At 36.2% G+C, this 16439-nt stretch overlaps 1 protein-coding gene across 1 annotated transcript in view; it reads left to right on the top strand.

Annotated features, from left to right (window-relative positions):
- Nucleotides 1-16439, top strand: part of St6galnac5 (ST6 N-acetylgalactosaminide alpha-2,6-sialyltransferase 5) — a 177956-nt gene that overhangs the window by 11654 nt on the left and 149863 nt on the right. The gene's annotated exons all lie outside the window — the stretch shown is intronic.

Genomic DNA, 16439 nt, shown 5'->3' with positions numbered 1-16439 from the left:
GGTGAGGGCTGCATCTGGAAGGGAGCGGAGGAAGTTTCCGGACAGAGCTGAAGGCATCGGGCTCCTTTGTGTGGTCCTCTGATCCCATTCATGGGGGAGCGTCCCACAAGACCTGCCTCTCACAAAGTCTCGACCTCTTAACACTCTCACATGGGCAGCACCCAAAGTTTGGAGGAGACACATCCAAGCCGCAGCAGGGAAAGATACTGTAATTAGACCTAGGACCAAGAATAAGACCCAGAGTGAGAAATTATTGCACCAGTTGGTGAAGTTGTCAGTGGCACTCGTTCATCAGACAGAGGTGAAACGCTGATTGGGTTCCCGAAAGGTAGCTGAGGCCGAATTGTCACGGGCTCTGTAACTGTCTGTGAAGAGGTCATAGTGGACATCATAACATTTGAATATGTTTGATGCCCAGGTGATAATAGAATCACAGTGTACAGAAGAATCAGTGAAAAATAAGTTGCTCTGATTAGGACTCAAGGCAGCAGGGGAAGAGCAGCTACTGGGCCCATGTCTGGTAGTGCTCACCATCACGCTGGTCCCTGATGAGCACACCAGGCCACTGAGGAGACATAAACCTTGACATGGACCGTTCTCTGCTCAGGGACCATTTGCAGCCCACAGAGCAGCCAAACCTTTGGCAGGATGGAAGGATAGAATGGGGCCAGATGTTCCTTTATGTGTTTTCTGGGGTTCAGTGCCACTGTATAAACTCCAGAACTCATCAGTATTCCCTGCGGACTCTGCCTGTGGGCCACCTCAGTGAGCTCCCGATGAGAAAGGATGAGAAAGCTTGGCTGCCTTCCTCTCACCTCAGCAGATCAAAAAGGAAGTGAGGACCAAGACAGCCAGAGTGTGCTGGCTTTGAAAAGTAAACATCACCTCTTTCCTAACTGTAGCTGTGCAAGTACTCATTGTCTTCTTCAAATGACAAAAGGGAAAAGTAAAAATGAGTCTTTATAAATCTCCACTGGAACATAGTCACTATTGATACCTCTTTAGAGGTCTGCACATAGATCAAGATACACACAGACACACAGAGACATTTAAAAATAAAGAGGTGCCTGCTACTGTACCGACTGTATTCCTTAGTCTAAAAATTTCTAAAATTTTTGAAAAATACAAAAAATAATAGAAGAGGAAAAATATTCCCATTATTTTATCAGTCTGGCTTTGTTTTTGTGTTGTGCCACATTGAATTATTTTAAACCATGACGTGAACATACTACATTTGTCTGTTTGTTTGTTTTGGTACAAAGAGATTGAACCCATAACTTTTGGCTTGCCGTTGAGCTATATCCCTGGTAAGACTTTGTCTGTTTTATTTTCATCTTGATGATATTAAAGTAGCCATTAAGTTTTCCACAAACACTAGTTTGGTTTGTACTTTTTTTTTTTCCACTTCATAGTTGTCTGTTTTTTGAGTTTGGTATAAACCAGGGCTGGACCCTTATAACTTTCAGAGTCTATGCAAGAGCACAAATGGAATCCTGTGTATATATCATCCTTGTTTTATGCAGTGATTGTGCCTTCATTTAGGAAAGAGTCATTTTGAAGGTTTTTTTTTTAATGTATTCAGTTATGGATTTGATCACAATAATTCTCTTGCTCATTTATATTTCTGAGTAAATAATTTTCATTACACAAAAATGTGTAATCTGCTGCTCAAGAATTTTTGTGGGTGTCACTGGACAGATATCTGCTGGGTTTCATTACTGCTAGTTTTGTTGTTTATATCTTTGTTTTATTCCCCATTATTTCCAGTATTTAAAGATGTAAGCAGATAGTTTGTTTGTCCTTTTTTTCTCAAACATTTCCCCTAAGATTTCTTTTTCCAAGTTCTGTTTTACCAGTCTCAGATTCTAGTCATTCTGTTCTCATTCCTGAGAGACACTGAAGCAGTGACTGCATTTTCAGGAGCACAGAGCCCACAAACCACAGCATCTGAACACAGGAGACACGGGCTCAGGACTCTGGGAACACTTTTTTCTGGAGCATGAGCCATACCAAACACAGCAGCAGAGGTGTCTGATTGCAGATGGTTCTGGGACAGAATGACACAAGTGCTTTCCCTCGTAGTCTTTAATAAAATTCATGTGTTTGCAATATGCTGAATGTGGAGCTCATGACAATGCAAATCTGAGAGTTAACAATTCTGCCAAGGTTGTGAGTGATGCTGCCGTGCCAGACTTTGCACGGTATTCTAATTCTCAGAGCACAAACAAGGACCTCTCTGACCTGATATGAACAGTAATAACTTGTGTGTTCCCTATGAATAGTACATAGCTGGAATTTACACTGAATTTACATTAGTACAGCAATCATTTTCTTTGAAGAGTGATATTTATGTCATTTATATTTATTGTGATTTTTGCTATGTATAACTAATATAGTGGGGAGGTTTCCTGTCTTTTAAACATTTCTGTATTTTATACTGATTTTTGTTTTTCCTTGAAATACCTGGGTTTGAACCCAGATAGCACTGACCTACGTCCAGCTTTTTAAATTTTATTTTGAGACAGTCTGGCTTGAAATCCTCCTGCCTTAGCCTTTTGAGTAAGTGGGATTATAGGTGTGCGTCACCATACCCATCTTGCTTTCTTTTGTTCAATCTACTTTTCCTCTTTCCTCTGACTCTACCCATCACTTTCCCATTTTTTCCATTTTTTTAAAAACCTATACTGGTTTAGAAATTAAGATTTTGACTTCTATTTTGTTAATACCACTCTAGAAATTTGAACATTCATACCTACAAAAGTCTTAATGTTTCAAATTTATTTTTAAATTCATAAATATGATTGTACATGCCTATTAGGAACAATATAGTACATTAATCTTTTTATGTTGTTAAATAGCTAAATCAAGCTAATTAACATGTATAATCTCATATCATTTTGAAGTAAGAACACATGCAACCTACTCTGCAATTTTTAAGTACATAAGATATTGATATTAGTTATGTCATTGTGTTGTATAATCTCTTAAATTTATTATTATTATTATTATTATTATTATTATTATTATTATTATTATGGTAGTGGGTATCGAACTCATGACCTCACACTTACCTGGCAAGTTCTTGAGATTTGAGCTAAATCCCCGGTTCCTTAAATTTATTCTTGTACAAGTTTTATATTTTTACCATCATCTCTCCATCTTCCCTTCTCCCAAACTACCTCAGCTTCTGGTAAACACCATTCTATTCTCTACTTTGTGAATTCAAATTTTTAGATTCTACTTTTAAGTGAGTTTATTATTTTCTTTATCCTCCTTCAGATAAATTGAGTATCTTAGCACTCAAACTCTGACCAACCTGAACAGTAATCTGATATTGCCATTTAATAGTAGCATTTTGTATCAAACCTAACAAATTGGATATTGGCATTATTATTGCTGTCTCACCAAGATAGATAGTATTATTAGAGGTTTACTTGAATGTTGCTTATTTCTTTGGTATGGTTTTAGTTTATCTAAACTTTTTTATTGTTCACATCATTTATTTTCTGAGTATTTTAAAACCATTGCTTTTTTCTGTTATCGATACTGAATTGCTTTATACTATGCTAACTGGAATAAATTTTTAGTATAACAAATTATTTTCTAAGTACATTGTCTCTTATTCTATCCTTTATTGTGTTGTATCTGTGTCTATTTTGTTATATATTCTGCTGTTTCCTATAGTTCACTAATTTTATGTTTAGCTGTGTCTAATATACTATTTAACTCAGTCAGTCATCAATATTTTTCCTATGCATTTTATTTTAATAATTCTATTTATAATTTCTTGATTTTTTGAAATTGCTTTGATCTTCCATGTTGTCCTCTTACATATATTTTATTTTTGTACCTGACAACTTCATTATTTTAAGTCATCGCAGATTTAAGTACACTTTTTGTTTCTGTCTTGATTTTGTCCAAAGGAACTTTCTCCCATGTATTTTATTTGTGTGTGTATGCGTGCTTATTGTTACTCTATACTCCTCTGGACTATGTCTTAGGAAATTTTAGTGACCTAAAATTTATTCCTCCTAAGAAAGATTGCATTAATTATTCCTAATGGCTATTACTCCTCCTGCCTCCTGCCTAACTAAGCCCTTCCATTCTAAAATAAGCTCAGATCCTCTGCACAGTTCAGTTGCATGACTGTAACCCATGAAGCTACATGGTTTGAGGAATTCTAAGTTTTATGTGGGCAGGAAAGCATTTTTCCTTCTTCATAGAAAAGCACAGAAAAATTTTCCTTTTACTTTGTGTTGGCTGGATTTTCTTTTTCTAGTTTGCTTTTGCCTTGATTTATAAACCTTTGTGACTTTCCAGATCTCTTATGATTTAGGCTCAAAATTATACCTCTCATCAATCCACTGATTTATTTATTTGTTTGTTTGTTTTTTGGTGTGGTGCTGGGAATAAACCCAGAGCCTTGTGCATACAAGGCAAGAGCACTATCACTGAGCCATAGCCACAGCCCCATCCATTGGCTCTTGAAACACAAAGCCCTAAATTAAAGGATCAGCAGTTACTCTTAGATCAGCAGTTGTCTAAAGATTTGTACTCCAAGGTTTTTTTTTTTTTAATATCAGGGATCTTCCTTAATTGTCAACTCGCATAATTAAATATTTAAATATTTTCTGTTACATTTAAGAATTCTTTAATGTGATCACTTAAATCCAATATTGTAGATTTAAAAATACTACTCTAGACTGATAAATGATTTTATGGTCAACTTGAAAATGGAGAAAAGTAAAAGAATCAAATAAAAATCTTTAGGAATTTTTATAAGCTAGAGATAGTATAATTATTGTGATAAATGAAAATTTTTCTTGAGGTCTTTTTTCTTTCTATATTTATGTATATATATAAGATCACATCATGTATCTATTCTCTATATATTATATACATATATATGTCAATTTAAGTATCAATAAAAGATACTCACAAGTGAGAAGGTGGAGAATTTATAGGCAGTTTGGCAGCAAATAAGTGTTTCCAAATGGAAATGTCAAATCTCAGGTCAACATATACATTTTAAATGTAGTAATAATTAACTTTTTATTTTTAAAAATAAACTGCCATTATTCAGACCTCTATTTGTGTAAATGCCAGTTTTTGTGTGGGACACATGTTTTTATTTTTCTTGAATGTATACCAAAGACTACAGCTTCTAGGTCATATGGTAACACAGTTACTTAGTCTTTTAAGGAACTGCCCAATGATTTTCCAAAGAGGATGTACCATTTGCAGTCTCATCAGCATTATGTTAAAATTCATCTGTATCCTTGTCAACACATTATCATATCTTTTGCTCTTTTAACTATACCAGTGTCTTGTGGCTTTGATTTCCATACCCCTGTTAAAGACTGACATTGCCACTGGCCACTTAATATACGTTTTCTGGAGAAATGTCTATTTAGATCCTTAGCTCGTTTTAATTGAATTATTAGTATTTTCATTGTTGAGTTGTGTTTTTATATTCTACCAGTCCTATGACTTGCGAATTGTTTTCTTGTATTCTGTGAATTGACTTGTCTTTGTTTTGACAGTGTTTTTGAAGCAGTAAGATTTTTTTTAACTTTCCTGATTATGATTTATCTAATGTTTTTCACTTGTGTATAGTTAAAATAAATATGACCTAGTCAAAGATTGTGAAGAATTCCTCTTACATTTTCTTCTAAGAGTTTTATAGTTTTGGCTCCAACATTTAGGTCTGTGATCCAGTTTAGATGAATTCTGTCAAAAATGTGGCACAGAGATTCCACTTCATCTCTTGCATGTGGCAATCTGGTTGTCCCAGCCTCCTTGTTAAAAAGACTATTCTCTCCCCTCTTCATTTGTCTTTGAATTGAGAGAGAGAGACAGAGACAGAGACAGAGACAGAGAGACAGAGAGAGAGAGAGAGACAGAGAAACAGAGGGAGAAAGACAGAGAGAGAGAAAGACTGTTTTTACCCAAGAATTGTACAGCATTACAAATTTAAAGCATGTGTAAACAATGCTTAACACTAGCCATAGAAAAGAAAAATCAGGAGTCCAAAGAGCTTATAATGATGCCTGTGCATCTGAAAATTTGTTTGCTTCATGTAGATTAAGAATAGGTCTACTTTTCACCTATTGAGTAACAAGCTAAAAATTGCAAAATATCTTGTCTCTTAAAGCTCATATTCACAGCAACCTTGATTTCACAAGTTGTACATGACAGGTTCGAATAAAAGCATTCCCGTGAGAGTGTTACTAGGGACAGAGAAAAAGACCACAGTTTTGTTCCTGCTGCTGTATTTAGGGCTTGCTTTTTGATGCTGCTGTTTCAAAAGATTGCATTTTGCAATGAGCAGAAGCACGTCATGATAGATCTTAAATAGACAGGGCCGGGCGAGTTTACAATTGTTTTCCCCTTTCAGCCGCTGATTCTCCATTTACCCTGAAGGCATTCACCAGTACTTGTGAACAGTGAAGATGAATATGATTCCTAATACCTATCTTTGTGAATACAGCCTCCTTAGATACGGATATGAATAAGAACAGAACTAAAACATTGAACAAAACCTTCCATTCAATTCTAGAGACATCTAAATGTATTTTAAGTATCTCACCTAAATTAATCCCACTCCTAAGTAAAACGCTACATATTTGAGGTGGAGCAAAGAAAACTTTTTGGCCACATCACACATGAGTATTTTTATAGAAGGTGAGACACTTGTAGCTGATACAAAAGAAATATTGGAAAGAAAGGAAAAATTCCCTGTACCGGGAGTCCTTTAAGCAATAAAGGAACCACTTAAATTACACATATAAAACCTGCACAAGAAATCAAAGCTATTTAAAAAATGTTGGTATCTCAATGTGTCTGGTTGTACAAAGAAAGAGGATTAAGCATGCAGTTTAGTAGCTAGTGCCTCTAGCAGCTTCTTGGGCAGCTTCCCCACGCGAATCAATGCTTGTCCCTTGATCTCGTCACGTGTTTGTCCTCACCAACAAACATGTGCTGGAATGTCCAGATTTATGACTTTATCCCCAAGTAGCTGAGGTTCCTAGACAGCAAGACTTTCTTTTAATATCATTTATACATTCACTCTATAATTTATACCCACAGTCTTGGCAGGCATAAGGAATTTAGCAGTAAGAAAATCATGTAGCGCCTACCCTCCGGATTCTGTAAGTGAAGATCCAGTGCTTAGAAGATAGCTTGGCATATAGCAAATGATTTTCTAAAAGTGTATTAAGAGGGAAGGAAAGAAGAGGAGGGAAGGACAGAGAAATGGACAGACTTGGCTTCCGTCCTTCATACCAGAGTAAGATGGAAGTAGCACATTAAGCCATAGAAATGGTACAGAAGACTCAAGAGGAGATGAATTAAAGAATGTGTCAGAAAAGGAAAATCATAGTAGTGAAGTGCGCGAGTGTTGACTTTGGTGTAGACCATATTTAAATATTAGATCTGCTAATCACAAGTCATAGTGTTGGGTAATTCACTTAATTATTTGTGACCCTTAATTCCCTCTGTAATGTAGACAAAGTAAGAGTAGATGCTTTGTTAGATTATTGAGATGATTTAATATGGAAATAATTGTTATAAACTCTTGTCATACACTACCCAGTAAATAACTCCTGAAATAGCCATTAATAGAAGATACAACCTGAAATGTGACTGTGATACCAAATGCAAACATTTTCAAATCTATCCAGTGTAGTGTGATTCAACACTTTTTTCCCTTATTTTGAAATAGATGCAAGAGAATACTTTCATGGAAAGTCAAAGAAGGAGGAGATAGATAATATTACATAGATATAGATGGGTGTACGGATAGAGAGATGATAGATAGACAGACAGGTAGTACTCTTTGCCTTTCTAAAATCTCAAATCTCTAAAGATTATCTCTGACATTCCTAGAAACATGAACCAAAACTGGATCAACAGAAAACATACTGACTCTACTTTGGCACTGCCTGAAGTTTGCTGACTGACCCAGTCATGTCAGACAACCCAGTTTTTCATGGATTGGGTGTACACTTTCTGTCTACCCACTGTGGATGCAGGGTGCAGGAGCCTAAGAGGTTCACATGGGGAACAGTGACAAAACCCAGCCAACTGTAGGTAATGATACCAGGTGACTTGGCAGTTCAGAGCACAAGAGCAATGCAGGGGAATCTTCAGGCAAGGAAACTTTGTATCCAGCTATGCCCAATGAGCCTTCCCTGTGAACTTGATGGGCACTCCGTTGTCACCTGTCACTCAGTAATCGAGGTCACATGGAGGGAGAAAATACTCTTTCTTGCATGATGTCATCTTTCAGCAGTGCAGCTGCATGCGTAAAGATAGTGGCTGCTCCAAGAATGAATCCGATTTCTTTAAAATGTTACCTAATTCCTTGCAGGTGCTAGGTCTGTAATAAAGGTTGGTGTGGGACCAGCATTGAGATTTGCTTGGGGTATAAACACTTATACAAGTATGTGTTGGTGTTTTTATGACAACCATTAGTAATAAGCATTACTGGAGATTCTTAACTATGCTTATTAGAGGCCACAGGGGGTCAACATACTAGACATATTTATTTCTCAAAGAGGCCTTTGGTGTTCGCCCAGAATTAGAATACACTTTTGCAAAAGAAAATGCTTATCAAATCTGCCATATAGAGAAAACCAATCATTTCTTTGTAGAATTTTAAAAAATTCCCTTCATATCTAGTTGAAACAGTTGAACATACATTGAACAAAATTAAAGGAGAAAAGTGGTCATTCTCATTTCAAAGTGAACAAACACAAATATAATTAGCACTTGCATTATGATTTCATTTTTATACTTTCCAAATAGGAATAACTTGCCTTAAGTATGTTTCTTATTTCTTCAAGTAGTTTTTAAAAATGACATGTAGATACATTTACTGCTAATGAATATTTTCATAGTTTAATTGGTTTGTTAAGAATTTTTTGAATATATAACTAGCACAGATAATGAATTTCTTGTGAACAGTGATATGGGTTGATGTTTGCACAGAATATCAGTATTGTAGCCAATGAGATAATACTTAGAGTTGGCACATTGTTAGCCTCATTAGATGTCAGTGATGCCCTCACTTCAGTGTCTTACAAACTTCCTCATTAGTCTTGAATAAGAAAATATTCTATTTTAGAGCATGGAAGTAGAAGAAATGGAATATTTAGAGTAATTATTAATCTCAACATCCTCTTTGATGAAAATATATATAATTGGTGAATTTTATACATTCAGCCTAGGCCCACAAAATATTTTCAAAACAGAAAGAATCATGGATTCACATGATAGATTTTACTTTCTTAGTTCTCTTTGGTAAAATATAAGGTCTTTCTCTATATTGAGACATACTGGTCAGCCTCTTCGGATTCTGCCCATTTAGGATTTGAAGGAGCCTGGTTACTTCTGCGGGCTCCCTGTGCCTTCCCAGCACCTGCCACAAGAGGGAGGCATGGAGACGGTCTCCAGCCCGGGGACTGGCGGATGGATGGTCTGGAAAATGGTTTTTGTATATGGAGTAATTGAGTCAGGGTAGGTGATGCATGTTCTTGTAGTATCATTTTGGTGTTTTTCTTACAAGTCCTCAAACACTATACCTAGTAAATTTAAGAATATGCTGTGGTACACTTTAGAAACTGAATCAAATAACTAGAAACAAGAACAAGGCATGTTGAGAATACAGTGTTTTTTTTTGGATGAGAAATTCTGTGTTCCTGGCTATGAGTGAGTTTTCTACTTGGAGAAAGGCACCATTTCATTGGTCGTCTGACTTATCTAACATTGTGTTGATCCTTTGCCTAGAGTATAAACAAATAAAATATTGTTTAGGCTTTTTGAGAGTTTCCAAAATATCTTTATTAATTTGAATTTTACTTTTTCAGCTTAATTTAGCTGATTTTAAATTTATGTTAGGTGTATTCATGAGGTACCCACGTAAAGTGGAATACACAAATGGAACCCGTTTCTATTAGCAAATATCACACACTTTGATTTTGTTTCACTGTATCAGTTGTACAGTCAGCTGCGAATGTACAGTGTGTCACTTTGGCCCTGAATTCTTTTGCAGATAACAATTATGAGTTAGGTAGAAAATGCTATCTTTTCATCTCCAGAAAATTAATGTAAAATGATACAGTGAGGTAATCAGTTTCCTTCTTATTGTGACTACGTTTCTTTAAAAATAAAAAAGGTAGCTTCTGGGAGAACATGGCGGACAGAGAGCAGCAGCTATGGAGGCTCTCTGAAAGAATCAGCTTGGAATTCAGGAATGGTGCGGAGTAAGGAGTCGTGAGCAGGTGGAAATATGCCCTGCTGACCCAAGAACAAACTGGGCTGAGAGAAACCAACTTGGAGTCCAATCCTGGTGCTATAACAGGAACAGAAAAGCCTCAGTGTGGAAGCTGGAGCCCGTGGCATTGGAAGCCGCGATTTGGGTTTCCCGCCATGCGGTGGCTGTGTCTACATTGGCTTGGCAGGGAGAGAGACGTGCGGAAGCTCTGAGAACGGGAATCGGTGAACAGAGTTGAGAGCGGGACGGGCGGGGAGCTGTGCATTGACTTGCAGTGAGGTGAGTGAGAGAAACTGAAACTCTTCCATGGTTTGGGAGACTCCAACAGAGGACATTCTGGGACTGGGCAGACTTGCGGGAGCAGGGCGCTACGGTGACTTCAGCCACGTAGCTCCCTCTCAAGTGGGATTGGTGAGAAGTGCCTAGCCTACGTGATACTGCTGGCTGAGACCCAGTGGGCTAGCACAACCCAGATCCCAGAGCCTGAGGGTGACCTGGAGGGGCAGGCCCCGCATAGGCTGCCTGATCTGCAACTTCCTGGTGTGCTGCAGTGGGCAGGAACACCTAGCCGGTGCAATTCAATCAGACTGTGGCTGACAGGGAAGGAAGCTGGGCCTCCTATATATGCTTGCATATATAAGGAACAAAGAATATGGGAAGAGGGAGCAACAAGAAAGGCCCTTTGGCCCCCAATCCTGAGAAACAGGCAATAGCGGACACCACACCAATAGACATAAAGCGCCATCTAGAGAGCCTCATAGATCAGTTCAGGAATGAAGTTATTAATGACCTGAAGCTAGAAATAAGCAGAATAGTTAGAGAAATGTTAAGCACCACCCAAGAAAAAACAGATGGTGGAATGGAAGAACAGAAAAAGAGGGGAGAATTGTTTGATGGAGAAAATAGAGAAAGCACAGAATACGTGAAGCAGGTTCAAAGAGACTACCAGGAAACTAAAAACTCTATCGAAAACTGGCATAATAGCTTGAAAGAAACTAAGGACAGACTATCTGAATTGGAGGGTAGATTTGTAATACGGGAGAATGAAATGAAAAACTTCTTAAAAGTAACAAAGAAACAAACAGCAATAATACAAAGACTAGAAGATGATAAGAGGATCCATAACTTAAGAATTAAGAACATAAAAGAAGAAGTAGGGACACAAACAAATGAACTACAAAAGCTACTCACAGAAATAATCCAGGAGAATTTTCCTAATTTAGCAAAAGGCAAAGATACTCAGTTGTATGAAGCATACAGGACCCCAGCCACCTACAACCCAAACAGAGCAACACCTAGGCATATAATAATTAAAATTCCAGAAATACAATACAAGAACAGAATATTAAAAGCTGTCAAAGACAAGAAACAGACCACTTACAAGGGAACACCCATCAGAATTACAGCAGATTTCTCTGCACAAACCATCAAATCACGTAGAGTGTGGGGGGAAATAATTCAAGCTTTGAAAGATAATAATCTCCAGCCAAGATTGATATATCCTGCACAACTATCCCTGGAAATTGATGGAAAAACAAGGTGCTTCCAGGATAAAGAGGAACTAGGGGAATATGCAACCACCAATTCAACTCTACAGAGAATACTGCAGGATATTCTAAAAAAGAAAAATACAAAGAATCCAGAAATAGTAGCAGAGAGGCCACAATGAATGGAGCAGAAAACAAAATGAAGAAGACGAACTGACAACTAATGACAGAAAAAGAGCTCAACAGAAATGAGGCAGAGAAGATTGGATGATAGGAACAGCTATTTTGGAGAAAATGACATCTTAATAGGTAATACTGATTTAGTATCATCTTGTTTTGAAGTCTCATCAAGCTTTTGTTCTTCTGTCTCCATTGGTCTAAACAGGTTGTATCTTATTGGATTTTATTATGTATGATAGTATAAACAAAAACTTTTAAAGACAAGGAGATTATACAGAAACCATTGTTCATTTTCTGTTAGTTGATACTAAATACCCTGTAATGCTGTCATTCTCTTAAATGGTTTTACATTGTTTTGATATATTTGATGCTACAGTATACGAAGTTATACTCAAAGATTTCAAGGAAAGAGACAATATGGTAACTACTTTTATGTCAGGATTATCTTGTGGTGAAACACTATTCTGCTTAAATGATTATGTTTTGATCTGCGCTGTTTTGCTGTTATGCCCTCTTTTATCTCAATCTCCACTTCATTATTTACTTTTTTATTTTTATCCTTTTAATTAAGGGAAAAATAAATAAAAAATAGCAGGATATATTATAGTAACCCACTTTGACTTTCTATTATCTTGATTTAAAGCCCTGTATTACTCTCACCATCTTGTTTTTGACTGATGTCCCCCTATTCTGTTTTGCTTGATAGTACCAGATTCGAAAGTTTAAGCAACAGCTGTGAAGATAGTGAGATTCATTATAACGCCCATTCTCACTGACTATTATCTACTTTTGAAGACCTATAATGTCTCCAATGTTTTGGTTTTGTCGGTTTTGTTCTTTACTGTTTTGTTCAATTTTATTATAACTGATGATATAGGCTATTCTATTAGGATAGCGGGAGGCATTATGGTAACCATTGCTGATCACCTTGTATTATGCTTTTACATTATCTATTATGTCCACCCTTTTGATTTGATTGACTCTGTTCTGTTATGTTACATTTGGTTCTACTCCCTTCCAAAAAAGTAATAAGAACTGTGGGAGCAACAAAACCCAAAATGTGTAATTGTCATTGTACAAAAGAGAGGAAAAGAAAGTGCTCTAAACGTTATAACTGCATGTATATATAAGCGTATAAGATAGATAATGATATCACTGAGTTTTGTTGGATCATTGACCAGAACTGTTTGCAGTCTCACTGTTGGAATGTCCACTTTACAAGCTTTAATTTTGTGACTTGAACAATTATTTCTAAGATGACAATATGTAATCCATTAACTAGTGATTTCCTACTGTTTATTTTTTTCTGTAAATCTGTATAACTTGTACCCTTTCTCTGCTTTTTTTTATCCTTAAATAAAATTTTAAAAAAATAAAAATAAAAAAGGTAGACACTGGCTTATAAAGAAAGTCTTAAAAGATACTCTAAAAATGAGCTTAACAAGGTTATAGGATGCAAGCTCACTCTACAAAAATCAGTTATATTTCTATAAACTTGCAGTGAACAACTTGAAAATGAAATGAAGGAAACAATTTGATTTATAATAGTATCAAAAAGAATAAAAAATTCAGGGATAAATATAACAAAAGCACAAAATTTATATTTTGAAAGCTAGAAAATATTACAGAAATAAGTTCTAAATATGCATAAATAGGAAAACCACCCTATATTCATGAGTCAGAAGACTTCATAATATCAGCATGCTAGCACTCCTCAAATTCATCTATATAATTTGATATAATAGCTTTCAAGAATCAGTGCTGTCTTCTTTATACAAATTGACAAGTGGACCTCAAAATGATATTGGATTAAGAATAAGGGTGAGTTCAAAATAGTCAAAATAATCTTGAAGAAGAATACTGTTTGGGGCTTCCAAATTTCAGCACTGTCTACTTTTAAAATTTGTAACAAAGTGACAGAAATCAGGATGTGTTACAACACAGAGATAGATACAGAGATCAACAGTATAGAATTTTGATTTTAGAAATAAACATGTAACTGTGGCCAACTGATCTAAATAAGAGGGCCAAGACTATTCTTTATTTTTTTAATATTTTTATTTTTAGAAAATAAAATCAAACAAAATAAAATAGAATAAAGCCAATCAAATAAAAACAGTGAAAGTAATACAAGACTTCAAAACAAGATAATAGGAAATCAACAGTGGGTCATATAATACCTCTTTTATCTTCAAAATAGCTGTCCATACCATCAGATATATTAAATTCATATCAAATAAAACAGAAGAAAACCCAGTGAAACAAAACAGTGAAAGTAATACAGGATTTCAATACAAGATACAGAAAATCAATAATTCCTAACATAATACATCTTGTTATCTTTGAAATAACTACCCATGCCATCAGATATAATAAAATCAAAACAAACAAAACAGAATTAGATCAATCAGTACAAAATAATGAAAACAATACAGGATTTTAAAACAAAATAATAAGGAATTAACAATGGCTATCACCTTCCCTTTTTAGATGTTTCCTCCCCTTAGACTTTCCCAGTATCTGTTCTACATTTTGGATCCCACTGGTGCCCTCAGTTTTTTATACTAGGGAGGTAACACGATGTTCACCCATGTGAACCATTTCGCCTGACTGCAAGTTGCATCCATTTATCTACGAGTGCCTCATGATTTTCCTTCCTTATAGCTGAGTAGTTTTTCATTGTATAAAAATGCCGTATCTTTGTTACCCATTCTGTGATTGATGGGCAAGCTTCCCCTACCTTTTTCTGGTTCACTGTCATGTGGAGCATTGTTTTCTCTCCTTTGACTTTCAATCTATAAATCTTTCAAATTAATGTGTTTCTTATATGCTGCATATTGATGGATCTCATTTCTTGATCCACTCTGCCTGTGTTTCTTTTTGTTGATGAATCAAGACCATCTACATTATTGGTTATGGCCAACATGCACTAGTTCATCTCTGACATACTTTTTTCCTGCCTTCTTTTTTGACTCCCTACTTTGCTCTTTCATTCAATTCTCTGCCCCATTCAGTGATCCCACTTTGCTGCTGTTCCTGGGACCATGGTCATTTTTAGTTCTCTCTACAATATCCTTCCTCTTTATAGGATTGGTTTGGGGGTCATGCATTCCTTTGGTGGTTCTTTGTCATGGAAGTATCTTATTTCTTCATCAATTTTGAAAGATAGTTTTGCAGGGTACATCAATCTGGGTTAGAAGGGTTTTTTTTTTTTTTCAAGACTTGAAATACTTCACTCTAAGCTCTTCTTCACTTGATGGTTTTTGTTGAAAAGTGTGTTGTGATTCTGATGTGTTTTCCTTTATAGCTAACCTGTTTCTTAACAGCCTTTAATAGTCTGTACTTGTACTGAATTTCTGGGATCTTGATTATTATACGTCTGGGTATAGATTTATTTTGTTTATGGTTAGTTGGAGTTTTATATGCTTCACTTATCTGTATGTCAGGTCCTTTTCCTATGCTTTGGAAGTTCTCTGCTATTACTTTTGTAAATAGTCTCATCATGTCATTTGTGTTGATTCCTGCTTTTTCACTGATGTCTATCTCTCTTAAATTATGTTTCTTTACGTCATTTTGCAGTCATTGAATTGGTATTTCCTGGCTCCTTGTTATTTTTAAGGGATCGTTCCTTTCTTGTCACTAACTACCATCCTGTTTTCAAGGCCTGAAAGTCTATCTTCAGTTTCTTTAGAGCAGTTTTGCCAGCTTTCAATGGAGCTTTTCATTTCCTAGCTATCTCTCTGAATGTGTTTCATGCATTCCAATTCTTTTCTATACTGTTCATTCAAGATTTTGCTCATTCTCCTATGCTCCTCTTTTTTTTAAATCTATGGCTTCTTTAGCTCAGCAACACTTTCATCATTATGTTTGTCATTTCTTCTTTCCCTGAGTTACTATATCTGATCTGATTTTTTTTTTTTTTTTTGCAGCCTCATGTAGTAGTTTCTTTGCTTCTGTTGCAATCCTCCCAGAAATTTCAGGTGTGTGACTTCCGCTTTCTCCCATGTGTAAGTCTCTTGGGGTTGTTCTGTTTGGGCTGGAGGCCAGAGACTGTCTTTTGCTCCTTTGTCTTGACATTCTCCTGGGTTCCTCTCAATGAGTAGGTTGTGGGGTCCCAGGTGCTTCCCAAGTTGGATACCCAGCCACAGTGTAGAGAGATAGGTCAGGCACCTGGGTTTCCCCAGGAAGCAGTGGGGTGTGGACTGAGCATCTCCAGATGCTCAGGGCTTCTCCAAGGTACAGCAGGCTGGTTTTCCTGGCTTACACTGGCTACACACAGGATGGAGTCCAGTGTGCATGTGGAGACTGGGCTGCCAAGGCTATTCTTGAAAGAATAATCTTTTCCATAGATGATGCTAAAATGCTACATATCCACATGGAAAAGAATGAAACTATACCCTTATCTCATGTCATGTAAAAAAATGGATCAAGGATATGAATGTAAAGTATACATAGATATAAAAAAAACTCTATGAAGAAAACTTCAGGGTAAATCT

This window comes from Cavia porcellus, unplaced genomic scaffold (genome assembly GCF_034190915.1).
Source record: "Cavia porcellus strain 051 isolate PalLab524CR breed Dunkin Hartley unplaced genomic scaffold, mCavPor4.1 scaffold_1, whole genome shotgun sequence".
In the NCBI taxonomy this organism is placed as follows: Eukaryota; Metazoa; Chordata; class Mammalia; order Rodentia; family Caviidae; genus Cavia; species Cavia porcellus.
The sequence above is the reverse complement of the archived record's forward strand: the minus strand, read 5'-3'. Positions and strand labels throughout refer to the sequence as shown.